A 10,342-nucleotide genomic window follows, 5' to 3' on the forward strand; every position below is an offset into this window, starting at 1 on the left:
AAAAAAAAAAAAAAAAACCACACAACTAAAACTGGCCTCAACCTCAATTCATGGCTGCCAATCTCTAATGGGCAATCTCTGTTGACCAGTACTCCTATGACTTTTCCCCTGGATATTTCAAATCTCTCTTCCCTAATTTGTTCTATTCCCCACCCCCAATCCCAGCCCTATCCTGCTTTCCTGGGAAAGTACAAGCTATTACATAAGAATTCTTATTTTTTTCACCACCCAAACCATGCCCTCTCATTCACATACCTTTTCTCATTACAGTCCTTTTTTACTAAGAATTAAAAACCTCTATTCTCAATAAAGACAAATCCTCTACTATGAAGATCTCTATTCTTCCTGAATCTTCAGGAATTTTACTTCTACAATTATTGATCATTCTTCCTGCTTTTCTTCTCTGTGTAGTCACCCTGTCTACCTAGATATTTGTTCTATTATTCTAAAGTTCCATCAGATCTTCCCTTGACCAACTGCTGCTCCCCAAAACCATTACTTCATTACTTCCCTGCTTTCTTTTACAGCAAAACAATGTCAAAGAATTGTCTATGAATACTATCTCCACTTTTACAACTCAATCCATCCTCTTGACTTAAACTACACATCAGGTTGTCAAAATCACAAACGACTTCGTTTCACCAAAAGTGAGCTCTATAAATGACACTAGAACCATCTCCATTTTAGAAGACTCAGTTCTTTAAGCGGCTGCTTCAACAAAGCAGTCAGGCTCAGGTTGCTGTGGTTCAATCCCCACAAGTCAAGCCAGCCAAACCTGCCCTGAAGGCATTAGGAGAAAAAAAAAAAAAAAAAAAACCCTTCTTCCTTTTGGGGCAGGGGTGAGGGCTTTGGGAAAAAAGCCTTGGCCGGGAAAGCCCGGGGGCCTGGTTTAAACCCCGTTTTTTAAAAAAAAAAAAAAAAAATTAGAAGACTCTAAACTTTGTTTCAGAGACATCAGACTCTCCTATATTCCTCTCTGCCTACCGGCAACTCCTTCTTCTCCATGTAATATTTGCTCCAAAGATTCCCCTTTACTATATATCCACATATTTTCTATCAGAAACTGCATCCAGTATCAAGTACAACCTACATGCAAATAATTCCTAAAGTGCCTACTGAAGGGTTGAGGAGATAGTTCAGCAATCTAGTCACCTTTCAGGCAAGAGTAAGGACCGGGTTTAATCACCAATACTATGTGCTGCGACAGCCCAGAAACCGGGAGTGGTGGCACACACCTTGTATCCCAGCACTGGGGAGGCTGAGATAGGAAGATTACAATGCGTCTAAGCTGTGTGAAGAGACCCTATACCAAATAAATAAAAGATTTCTTTGCATCTAAGCTGTGTGAAGAGACCCTATACCAAATAAATAAAAGATTTCTTAAGTAAATAAAATCTCTACTGAAATTGCTAAACTCCAGCATTTAATTGTATGACATCTTCAAAATGCCTCCTAAGTACTTCATATCTAATACTACCAAAACGGAACAATTTGTCTCCCATCAAATCTGCTTCTCTCCCAACTCTCCCTTTCTCAGTAAATGACCCAGATGTTACATTAAAAAAAAAAGTAGGGCCGGCCAGATAGCTCAGTGAACTAAAGCACCTGCTTAGGCAGAGCACTGTGGCCAGGGTTCAGTCCCCATCACACCATGCTGGCTGCGCTTTAGGGTCGCACTGAAATGGCAATTGAGAGTGGGCGTGGTTAACACAGACCTATAATCCCAGTGCTTGGGAGGCTGAAAACAGGAGGATCACTATGAGCCCGACATAGTGAGACCCTGTAGACCCTGTCCTAAATACATTCTTTTAAAAATGTATGCTTCTACTTGATTATTCTTTACTTCCTCAAGATCATTTTACTAGAAAATTCAATAACTAACACTATCTCAAAAATATATCCTAAATCTACCCACTTTGTTCCATCTTTAACCCAAACTTGTCCATACAACAATTTATCAATTACAAAACTATAACAGACTCTTACATCCTGCTTCCAGGCCTTTTCCTTCATCCCATAATCTCAGATACCTTTAGCACCCAGAGCAGGCATTCGTTGTGTTTATTTTCAATTGGGAACAATATCACCTAAAATAGGTTCTTGGCAGGTAAAAAATATTAAAAAGTATAATGACTAAGGCTAAGCTAAGCTCTACCTAACAAAAAACTTATTTGTTAGTACTTACATAACACTTTATTAAGGAAAAATTACTTAAGGTTTTAATAATTTTAATTCTACTTTTAAAAACTGAGAAACATTTTTATTGCAAAATCATATCATTTCACTCACCTGTGTACAATTTCCCAAATGATTCTATCATCCTAGAATGAAATCTAAAATTTTACCTTGGATTATAAAGCCCCACAGTAAGCCCTTGCTTTCTTCTTAAAGCTTCTTTGAGCACTAAGATAAATTAAATAATGGCACCAGCAAGTATTCATATTCTAACCCCTAAAATCTGTGAGCATTATCATCTATGAAAAAAAAAATTGCAAGCATGATTACACTAAGGACCTAGAGGTGGAAAGATTATCCATAAGTACCTACTTAGTGAGTCTGAAGCAGAAGTGAACCTGTAATTCTAACCCGGAGGAAGTTGAGGTGGAAGAACTGCAAGTTTAAACCAAGTCTGGGTAATATTGAGAGACCTTGTCTCAAAAACAAAATAAATAGAAAGATTTTGGGATGTGCCTCAGTGCACAGGCCCTCACTTCAATCCCCAATACTCCAAATTAATTAGTTAATTAATTAATTAAAAAGGGCTAAGTGCATAGCTCAGTGCAAAGGCCCTAAGCTCAATCCCTATAGGGCACCACCACCACCAAAAAAGTAAGTCTTCAATGCAATAATAATATTATATTCAGACAAAGGGGGATGAGGGAGATAAAGAGGTTCTGAGCTGGACAGAAGAAAGAAGGCACCGTGACACAGATGAGGTAATGGAATGGCAAGGCCCAAAACCACCAGAAGTTAGAAGAGGCAAGGAAAGGATTCTCCCCTAAAGCATCACCAGAGAGCCCAGTACCTTGATTTGCCACAGTGAAATTAATTTCAATTCTGAGTATTTTGCACTCTCCATAGAGTCTTTGTTTTGGGATCTATTAACTTCATCAATCCCCATCTTAGAGACAGAGATATCCAGTGTAAACATTTTTCCAAAATACTCTGGATTTCCCACTTCTTCAGATACATTATGAAATTTCTTCATGCTCACTTGGGGGGCAGCTGAAAAATCAAACTTGGGCCTCCAGATGCAAGGCCAGCACGCTAACCCCTGAGCACACCCAAGCCCTCACACTTGCTCGCTCACTCTCTGCTCCCTCCAGCCACACACTCACTTTCCATTCTGCTTTAATTATGCTTACTGGAAGTACATTTTCAGGTTTTTTTTTCTACTTCATTTTCCATTTACTCCATTACTGTTGGAAATTAAGAATTGACATTATATCTCTTGTTCTCTCTGTATAATAAATGCAAGGGCACTATGAAAAGGGCCTCTTTTTAGAGCCTATATTCTCTCAGCTTCCTGGGCTCCTACCCTGACTACATCTGTCAATCTGCCTTGAAAATAAATGTGACTATACAATGGATTTATATCAAGCCTATGTAAATCTACAGGTAATTTAGAAACTCTGTAATAGAGTAGATATGCTTCTCCATTTTACTTCTGACTAGCTGAGTGCAGCTAAAAAAAATTTTAAGGAATGATCAAGTCATGAAATAAAAGGATCAAGGGTGCCTAAAACACCCAGAGAAGAAAACCATACACCCATAAAAATTACAGCATAAGCAGTCAAATTATGTTTGAGCTTGTACTATTTTCAGGTCCTCTTGTTACAAGAGTTTAGTGTGCCTTAGTGACTAACAATCATCCTCTAATATAGAAATATACCAGCAAGAGGAAGGCTCACAGAAAATCCTGGAGATCTGGGAAAAGAAATACTGGAAGTTTTTTCAAGAAATGGGAAAAAAGTGCTTTCCAAAAATAAGTAAACAGGACATAGTGGTACATGCCTGTAATCCTAGCACTGTAGAAGCTGAGGCAGGAGGATCACAGTGAGTTCAAGGCCAGTATGGACTATATCTGAGTTCAAGGCCAGCCTAAAACTACCTGCTCAAAGCAATAAGTAAAATAAAAGAACTGTGAATACTGACGAACATAAATTTGTATGTACCTACATTTTGCATGGATTGTGTTCATTGTGTACATTCAAAGCCCAGGTACTAGAGTGGCAGCATAACTGCTTCATCAAAAGGCACATTACTTTGGCAAAGATGGTGTGTTGTACACTCAACTGTCTGAACAAGTCCTGCAACAATGATGCAAACTGTTAAGCTACCAAGTAGAATGTCAGGAACTGTAAGTGTTAAAAGACAAAGTTCAAGGAGTTGAGCAGGGTAATCCAAAGTAGCAAACACGAGGAAGTACATGATAGAAATGGAAGCAAGATTATCTCTTGGCTGAGTCTCTAAATGCCTCCCTACTTTAAGGTTTGATAGGGCTGAGGAGTAGCTCGGTAGCAAGGCACTTGCCTAGTAGGTAGAAGGCTCTGAAAAAATTCCATGGTCTATATTCTTTAAAGAAGTATCCTGGCTGTTCAATGGGAACTGGGAAGGGGAAATGGGTTAATGCTATAAAACCTAATGAAAAAAATAATGGAATTATAATTGGTGTAACAAGTCCTGTAAGCATAAGCGTGGAGGGAGATAAAGTATGTAGTAGTCTTTGGCTATGAATGTCACATCTGGAGAAGCTGAGGAAAGAACCCGAGTCCACAGAATAGAAAAACTAAACAGCCAGGCTCTAGAGGTGAACAGAACCCACTGGGGAAAACTGTTTTCCTCAGAAAAAGGTTAATGGAATATCTCATTCCTCTTATAGACTTTAAAATCATGTGTTCAAAAAATAAATAAATAAAATCCATGTGTTCTGCCACCTGGTTTTACAGAGAAAAAAACTAGAACACAGAGACTAATGAAGCCAGGCTGAAGTGACCATCACATGACTTCAGAACTGCCCAGAGGTAAAGCTGCTATCCAAAGTCTCCCTTGATCCAACCCTCATAACAGATCCCAGTGTTCTGTTCACTTTAGTATCCAGAGACCTTTGTTTCATAAGAGTGATAAGATAAATTATCAGTCAGCCTAGTATAAATTAATTTTCCAGATTCTTTCTTAAGATTGGATTAAATAGGTGGCTAGGGAGAAGGGAGCCTTTGGAAACCTGGCTGATGAATATGTAATGATGTCATCATTTGTAGATTCCTCCACTGATTTTCTTCAGGGTTTGCTTTTATGCCAGTTCATTTGCAGTAATTTCTTTTTCTCTTCCCAAATATACTTTAAATATTAAAACTAGTAAGGTGTGGTGATATAGGCCTGTAATCGCAGCACTCTGGGAGGCAGCCTGGGTGAATTAGTGATTTAGCAAGATTCTGTTTCAAAATAAAAGGGAGCTAGGGATATAGTCAGCGCAAACTCTGGGCTCAATTCCTAGTACTGCAAAATAAATAAACATCAAGGCTATCAAATATATAAGCAAAAGGGAAGTCTAAAAAGAGACACTTAGCATATGTAGATAAACAGATTACCTAAAATACAGGTACAGTATTTGTGTGCTATCTGCTATCCAATCACACCCAACCCATGACATTAGGAACTGGGTGATGAGTGTATGAGTAATTAGCCCATAACTAATTACTAGGTGTAACTCCCATGCAAGGCACTTAAGGGGGGCATGTGAGGTCTATAAAACTGTATAGGATCCAGTCTCCTTGGGAAAAGAAACGGTGATGTATTCAAATAATTTGAAAATAAAACTGGGTGTGGCAGCACACACCTGTAATCCCAGCACTCAGGAGGCTGAGGTAAGAGAACTGTTGCAAAGTTTGAGACCAGCGAGGGTTACAAAGTGAGCTCAAAGCCAGCCTGAACTGCACAGTAAAACCCTGTCTCAGAAAGACAATAAATAAATAAGTCTATAACAGACTTATGAGTGACATCAAAAGAATAGTTGAAGGTTTAGGAAATACGTGAAACAATTTTTCACTGGGGCTGAGAGGGAAAGCCTCAGGACTGGAAAGGTAGTGGCTTTCAAAAAGGTGAGGATTAAAAAAAGGTGAGGGTAAAGGAAGAGCATCAGCAAAGGGAGCCGTGAGGAGGAAGCCTACAGGGCACTGAACCCAGTGAGACACACCCTAGAGAAGAGAAGGGCCGAAGGCTGGGCAGGACAGACTCCTGGACCTCACCCCACAGGGTACTTCCAGCTCCTGGAAGGCTGGAACTGAGAGGAACAAGATCAAAGCAGTCTTGACCTTACCACAGTGAAACAAAACATCCTCTCTTTATTCACTTTAAATAAAAGAAAAACAACCTTGAAGAACCTAGTGCACACAACTACACTGTTCTCATACATTTGAAGTACATTTTAGAAGTTTACGTTTATAGACTTACTATGTTACAGTGAAATAATGACATAAAATCTTAACCAAAGCTTTTTGAAAATATTTACAACGAACATAAACTTGTCTTCCTCCTACATGTATAAACAAAGTGGTCACCAACACACAAGTCAAGTTGGGACTCTGGTCACTAAGCCCTACTCAGTGGCTATCTCATTTGATAGTAGCAGTTTCTAGTAATCTCATTTTCAGAAAAAGTCTTGAGCCAGACTTGGCATAACACACTTTAATCCCTGTAATCACAAGGCTAAAATTCTAAATAGGTGTCAATCACCTAGAAAGACCCAAGTAAGTCAGTAGCCCAACCCCCATCAGGAGGAGACCCTGTCCCCCATTCCAACCCCCAACCGGAAAAGACCCTGTCCCATATACATGCCCACTACGTGACTCACTCTCCCATTTGATACTGGTTTAATCAGTTTTACCTGAGCAATGGTGCTTGTAATCCCATTGGTTGACCATAGTTTTGTCCCACGCCACATCCACCTAAGCCAGTTCCCATTCTCTCCACCTTAGCCCCACATGATTTTACACTATAAAAGTCCCTGGAAAAGACAGCTTCCCAGGGAACTACCCGCTCGGGCCCCCTCCTGTCTCTCTCTTGGACAGGAGCTTTCTTTCTCTCAATAAATACATTCTGCTCATAACCTCCGTTTGTTCCTAAAATTCATTCTTCGGTTTTAGAGAACACGAACTCGTGCAGGTGTGGTCAGGAGATCGTTTTTCCCTATGTCATTTGGAGATTTCCTATATGGTTTGGAGGTCACCCACCCAGAATCAGTTTTTCTCCCTATATCAATATCACTGGTGCCTTGGTCAAACAGATCCATCCTGAAACTACTTAGGGACCCACCAAAAGTCCTGTAATCTCACTATTTAAAATAACATTCATCACTCCAGGATTCCAAGGGTCTTAGAAAGCTTGTCACGAAAAGGTATAAAGACATATTTTTAATTATAACACAATGTGGCTGGTGATACAGATTAATGGTCGAGCACCTACCTAACACGATTAAAAAAAAAATAGTATCACAAAAAGACGATAAATTTTTAGTTGGGAAAGTGACAATAACTAGTTCCTCAAATTAATGTTGGTGAATTAACAAAGCAACACTGACCTAATTAAAGTCAGAAACCATATTTTGCTACCCAAATCAGATTTTGAAATAACATAAAACTGTCAACCAAAAAATGAGAAACAGCACAAAACATGATATACACACCAACAAGTAAGACCCTCCAACAGAAATATGAAAATCACTGGAAAACACCCAAAAGTCCACATTTAGGACAAACTAGAATGCTACAAGGCTTCTCGGCCTTTTCACTAAAATCAAGTGTAGCATCCCTTCTTATCAGTAGAATCCTGGACACGCTCTAACCACAATAATCTTAAAAACATCCTCCGGTATGCAAACCATTAGCATCTCTTGCCTCAGTGGTTCTGAGATGGATGCTGGTCCTACATTACCGGAAGAGGTATCTTCTAGAACTGACAGAGACCTCCTGACTCACAGTCACTCAGGCCCTTGTCACATGTGCTGAATCTGATCATTTCACTCTCACACATTTCTTTTACCCATCCTGTCAACAATCTGAAACCAAGAAAATGTAACATAACCCCATTATTGATTTATTTTCCCCTACACACCACTTACAATTTTTCTTATCTCAAAGGTAACAAAACATGTAAGAAAGGGCTGGCCAAAGAGCTCAGCGGATTAAAGTGCCTGCAAGCAGGCACAGGAGCTGGGGCTTCAATTCCCAACCCTTTCCGTGCTGGCCCCACCCTCTGGCATGGTGATGTACACCTGTAATCTCAACACATGGGAGGCTGTAAACAGGCAGATCACTACAAGTCCTATCTAGTAGTGAGACGCTAAACACTCTGTAGACCCTTCCCTAAAATAACAAAAAAGAGAAATAACTTATTGTAATGTGCAACTAAAACTATTTTGATAATAACGTGGCTTTTTATTCAGTTTTCACTACTTGCAAATAGCAATTCTGAAAACAGCTGTAGGGGAAGGGTAAAACATTAATGATTAGTAATTTTTACAATACTTCAGAAGAAAACATTCTCCACTATCACAAATGGATAGGGCAAAGGGCAAGTCTTGTGACAAGAATGAAGCTAAATTTTTAAGACTAAGCCTGGGCAATTGTGTAAAACATCAAAGATAAGGAAAAGTATTTTTTCAGATACATACAGAATTATCTGGCCCAAGGATGCGGAGTTCTTGCCTTGCATGCACAAGGACCTGGGTTCAATCCCAAGCACCACACACAAAACAATATACTGAAAATTCTCACATACCTTTTCATAGTGAAGATCACTTTTGAAAGCGCATGACTATATTGGCTTTTTAAAAAGCAGTACATGCTTACCACATGTTTCTAGTTTCATACATTTTCCTACAAATCACATTTTCAGATTTTTTTGAGAGGGGGTTTTACTATATAGTTCAGGTTGGCCTGAAGGCTGGTCTTGATCCTCCTGCCTTGGCCTTATGGGCATGTGACAACATGTAGTTCCAAAATGTTACCTTTTCACCCATTATTCTTAGGTAATATTATCTTATTTTCAAGAAAAATTTTTTTTAAATTTTGCTGTTATTGCTCTTAAGATCAAGGGAGTGCTGCAACTTGACATAATGCCCCTAGGAAACATCAAGGGGTTTCAACACCCACATCACAAGGTTCTGCAAGCTGCACACCACACCTATTAGGCAATGACACCCAGCTCTCATATGACGACTAGCACCAGCTGTGGGACCCAGAGCCCAGAGCCAGTAAGTTCCCAGTCCCAGTACAACTCTTTTTTGCCATCACCCTCCAAACTGCAAAAAGAAACCTCACATTTCATAAACTTGGAACATATGCAAAATACTAAGTTTTGTTTTATGCAATAAATGTTCAGTGTAGCTTACTAACTTCCTTCCTATAGCTATTTATGCAAGTTGACTAAACTAGCTGTTAGCTATTTCTATAGCTGCCCCTTCTGATATTTATAAGGTGTTGTGCCATTTGGGTCACCCCGAAACCAAGACTTTGTGAGAATGTGAGTTTGTCTGGAATTCTTGAGGAAAGCTATGGCCGAGGTGAGCACTACTCTAAATAAGGTGGAAAACTGTCTGGGGACCAGCTAAGGCCCACACACTAGGCCAGGTGTGGGGGCACAAGCCAAGTCCAGCACTTAGAAAGCTGAGGCGGGAGGACTGCTTCTCTCATTTTAATATATATATATATATATATGAAAGAAAACAAGTCCACACCGGCTGTACCTTCCTGCCAGGCAGCTCTCTGCAATTCTATTTCTGCTAGTAGATGTTACTATGGGGCGGGTGGGGGCTGTCTGAAGTCCCTCAGTGCACACCTTCCACTTCTTCTGAGGCCGGTCACACCCAAGCAACTGAGTTTCTCAATGTCTCTGTCTCCTTCCAGAAGAGTTCTCACCTGGGCTTCGGGCAGGACCGACAACTGGTCACTTTCACAAACAAGTTTGCCACAACTTTCACTGAGCTCCAAACGCTCTGTGCAATGTCCCCAGTGTGCTCAGCGACTTACAAACGCGTTGCCTTCCAGGGCCGTGCAGGCTGCAAACAGCTAAGCCTTGCGAGGCACGCGTGCACCTTTCGTGGGTGGAGGAAAAATTCTCAAATCTCTCCCCAGTTTCCCGCCACCCGGCACTTACGCAGCCCGGAGCCCCAGAAGCCCCCTCGCCCGGCGGCTGCCCGCTCTGGTCCCCAGCCCGAGGCCGGCTGGCCCGGGAAACGCACCTGCGACGACCCAGGCGCGCGGGGCCGCGGACAGCAGCGGCCGCTCCTCAGCCAGGGCACACGCGCCTCCCGCCGGGCCGCAGACTCAGCCCAGCAGGCGGA

The 10,342-nt window shown here is 40.9% G+C and overlaps 1 protein-coding gene across 1 annotated transcript in view; it reads right to left on the minus strand.

Annotated features, from left to right (window-relative positions):
* Window positions 1–10,336, minus strand: part of Gpd2 (glycerol-3-phosphate dehydrogenase 2) — a 163,327-nt gene extending 152,991 nt beyond the window's left edge. Inside the window, exon 1 of the mRNA XM_004629912.3 lies at window positions 10,241–10,336. The gene's annotated coding sequence lies outside the window, so the exon portion shown is untranslated. The remainder of the gene's footprint in view (window positions 1–10,240) is intronic.
* Window positions 10,337–10,342: the final 6 nt, after the last annotated feature.

Source organism: Octodon degus, unplaced genomic scaffold, assembly GCF_000260255.1.
Source record: "Octodon degus isolate 3935 unplaced genomic scaffold, OctDeg1.0 scaffold00032, whole genome shotgun sequence".
NCBI classification, from domain to species: Eukaryota; Metazoa; Chordata; class Mammalia; order Rodentia; family Octodontidae; genus Octodon; species Octodon degus.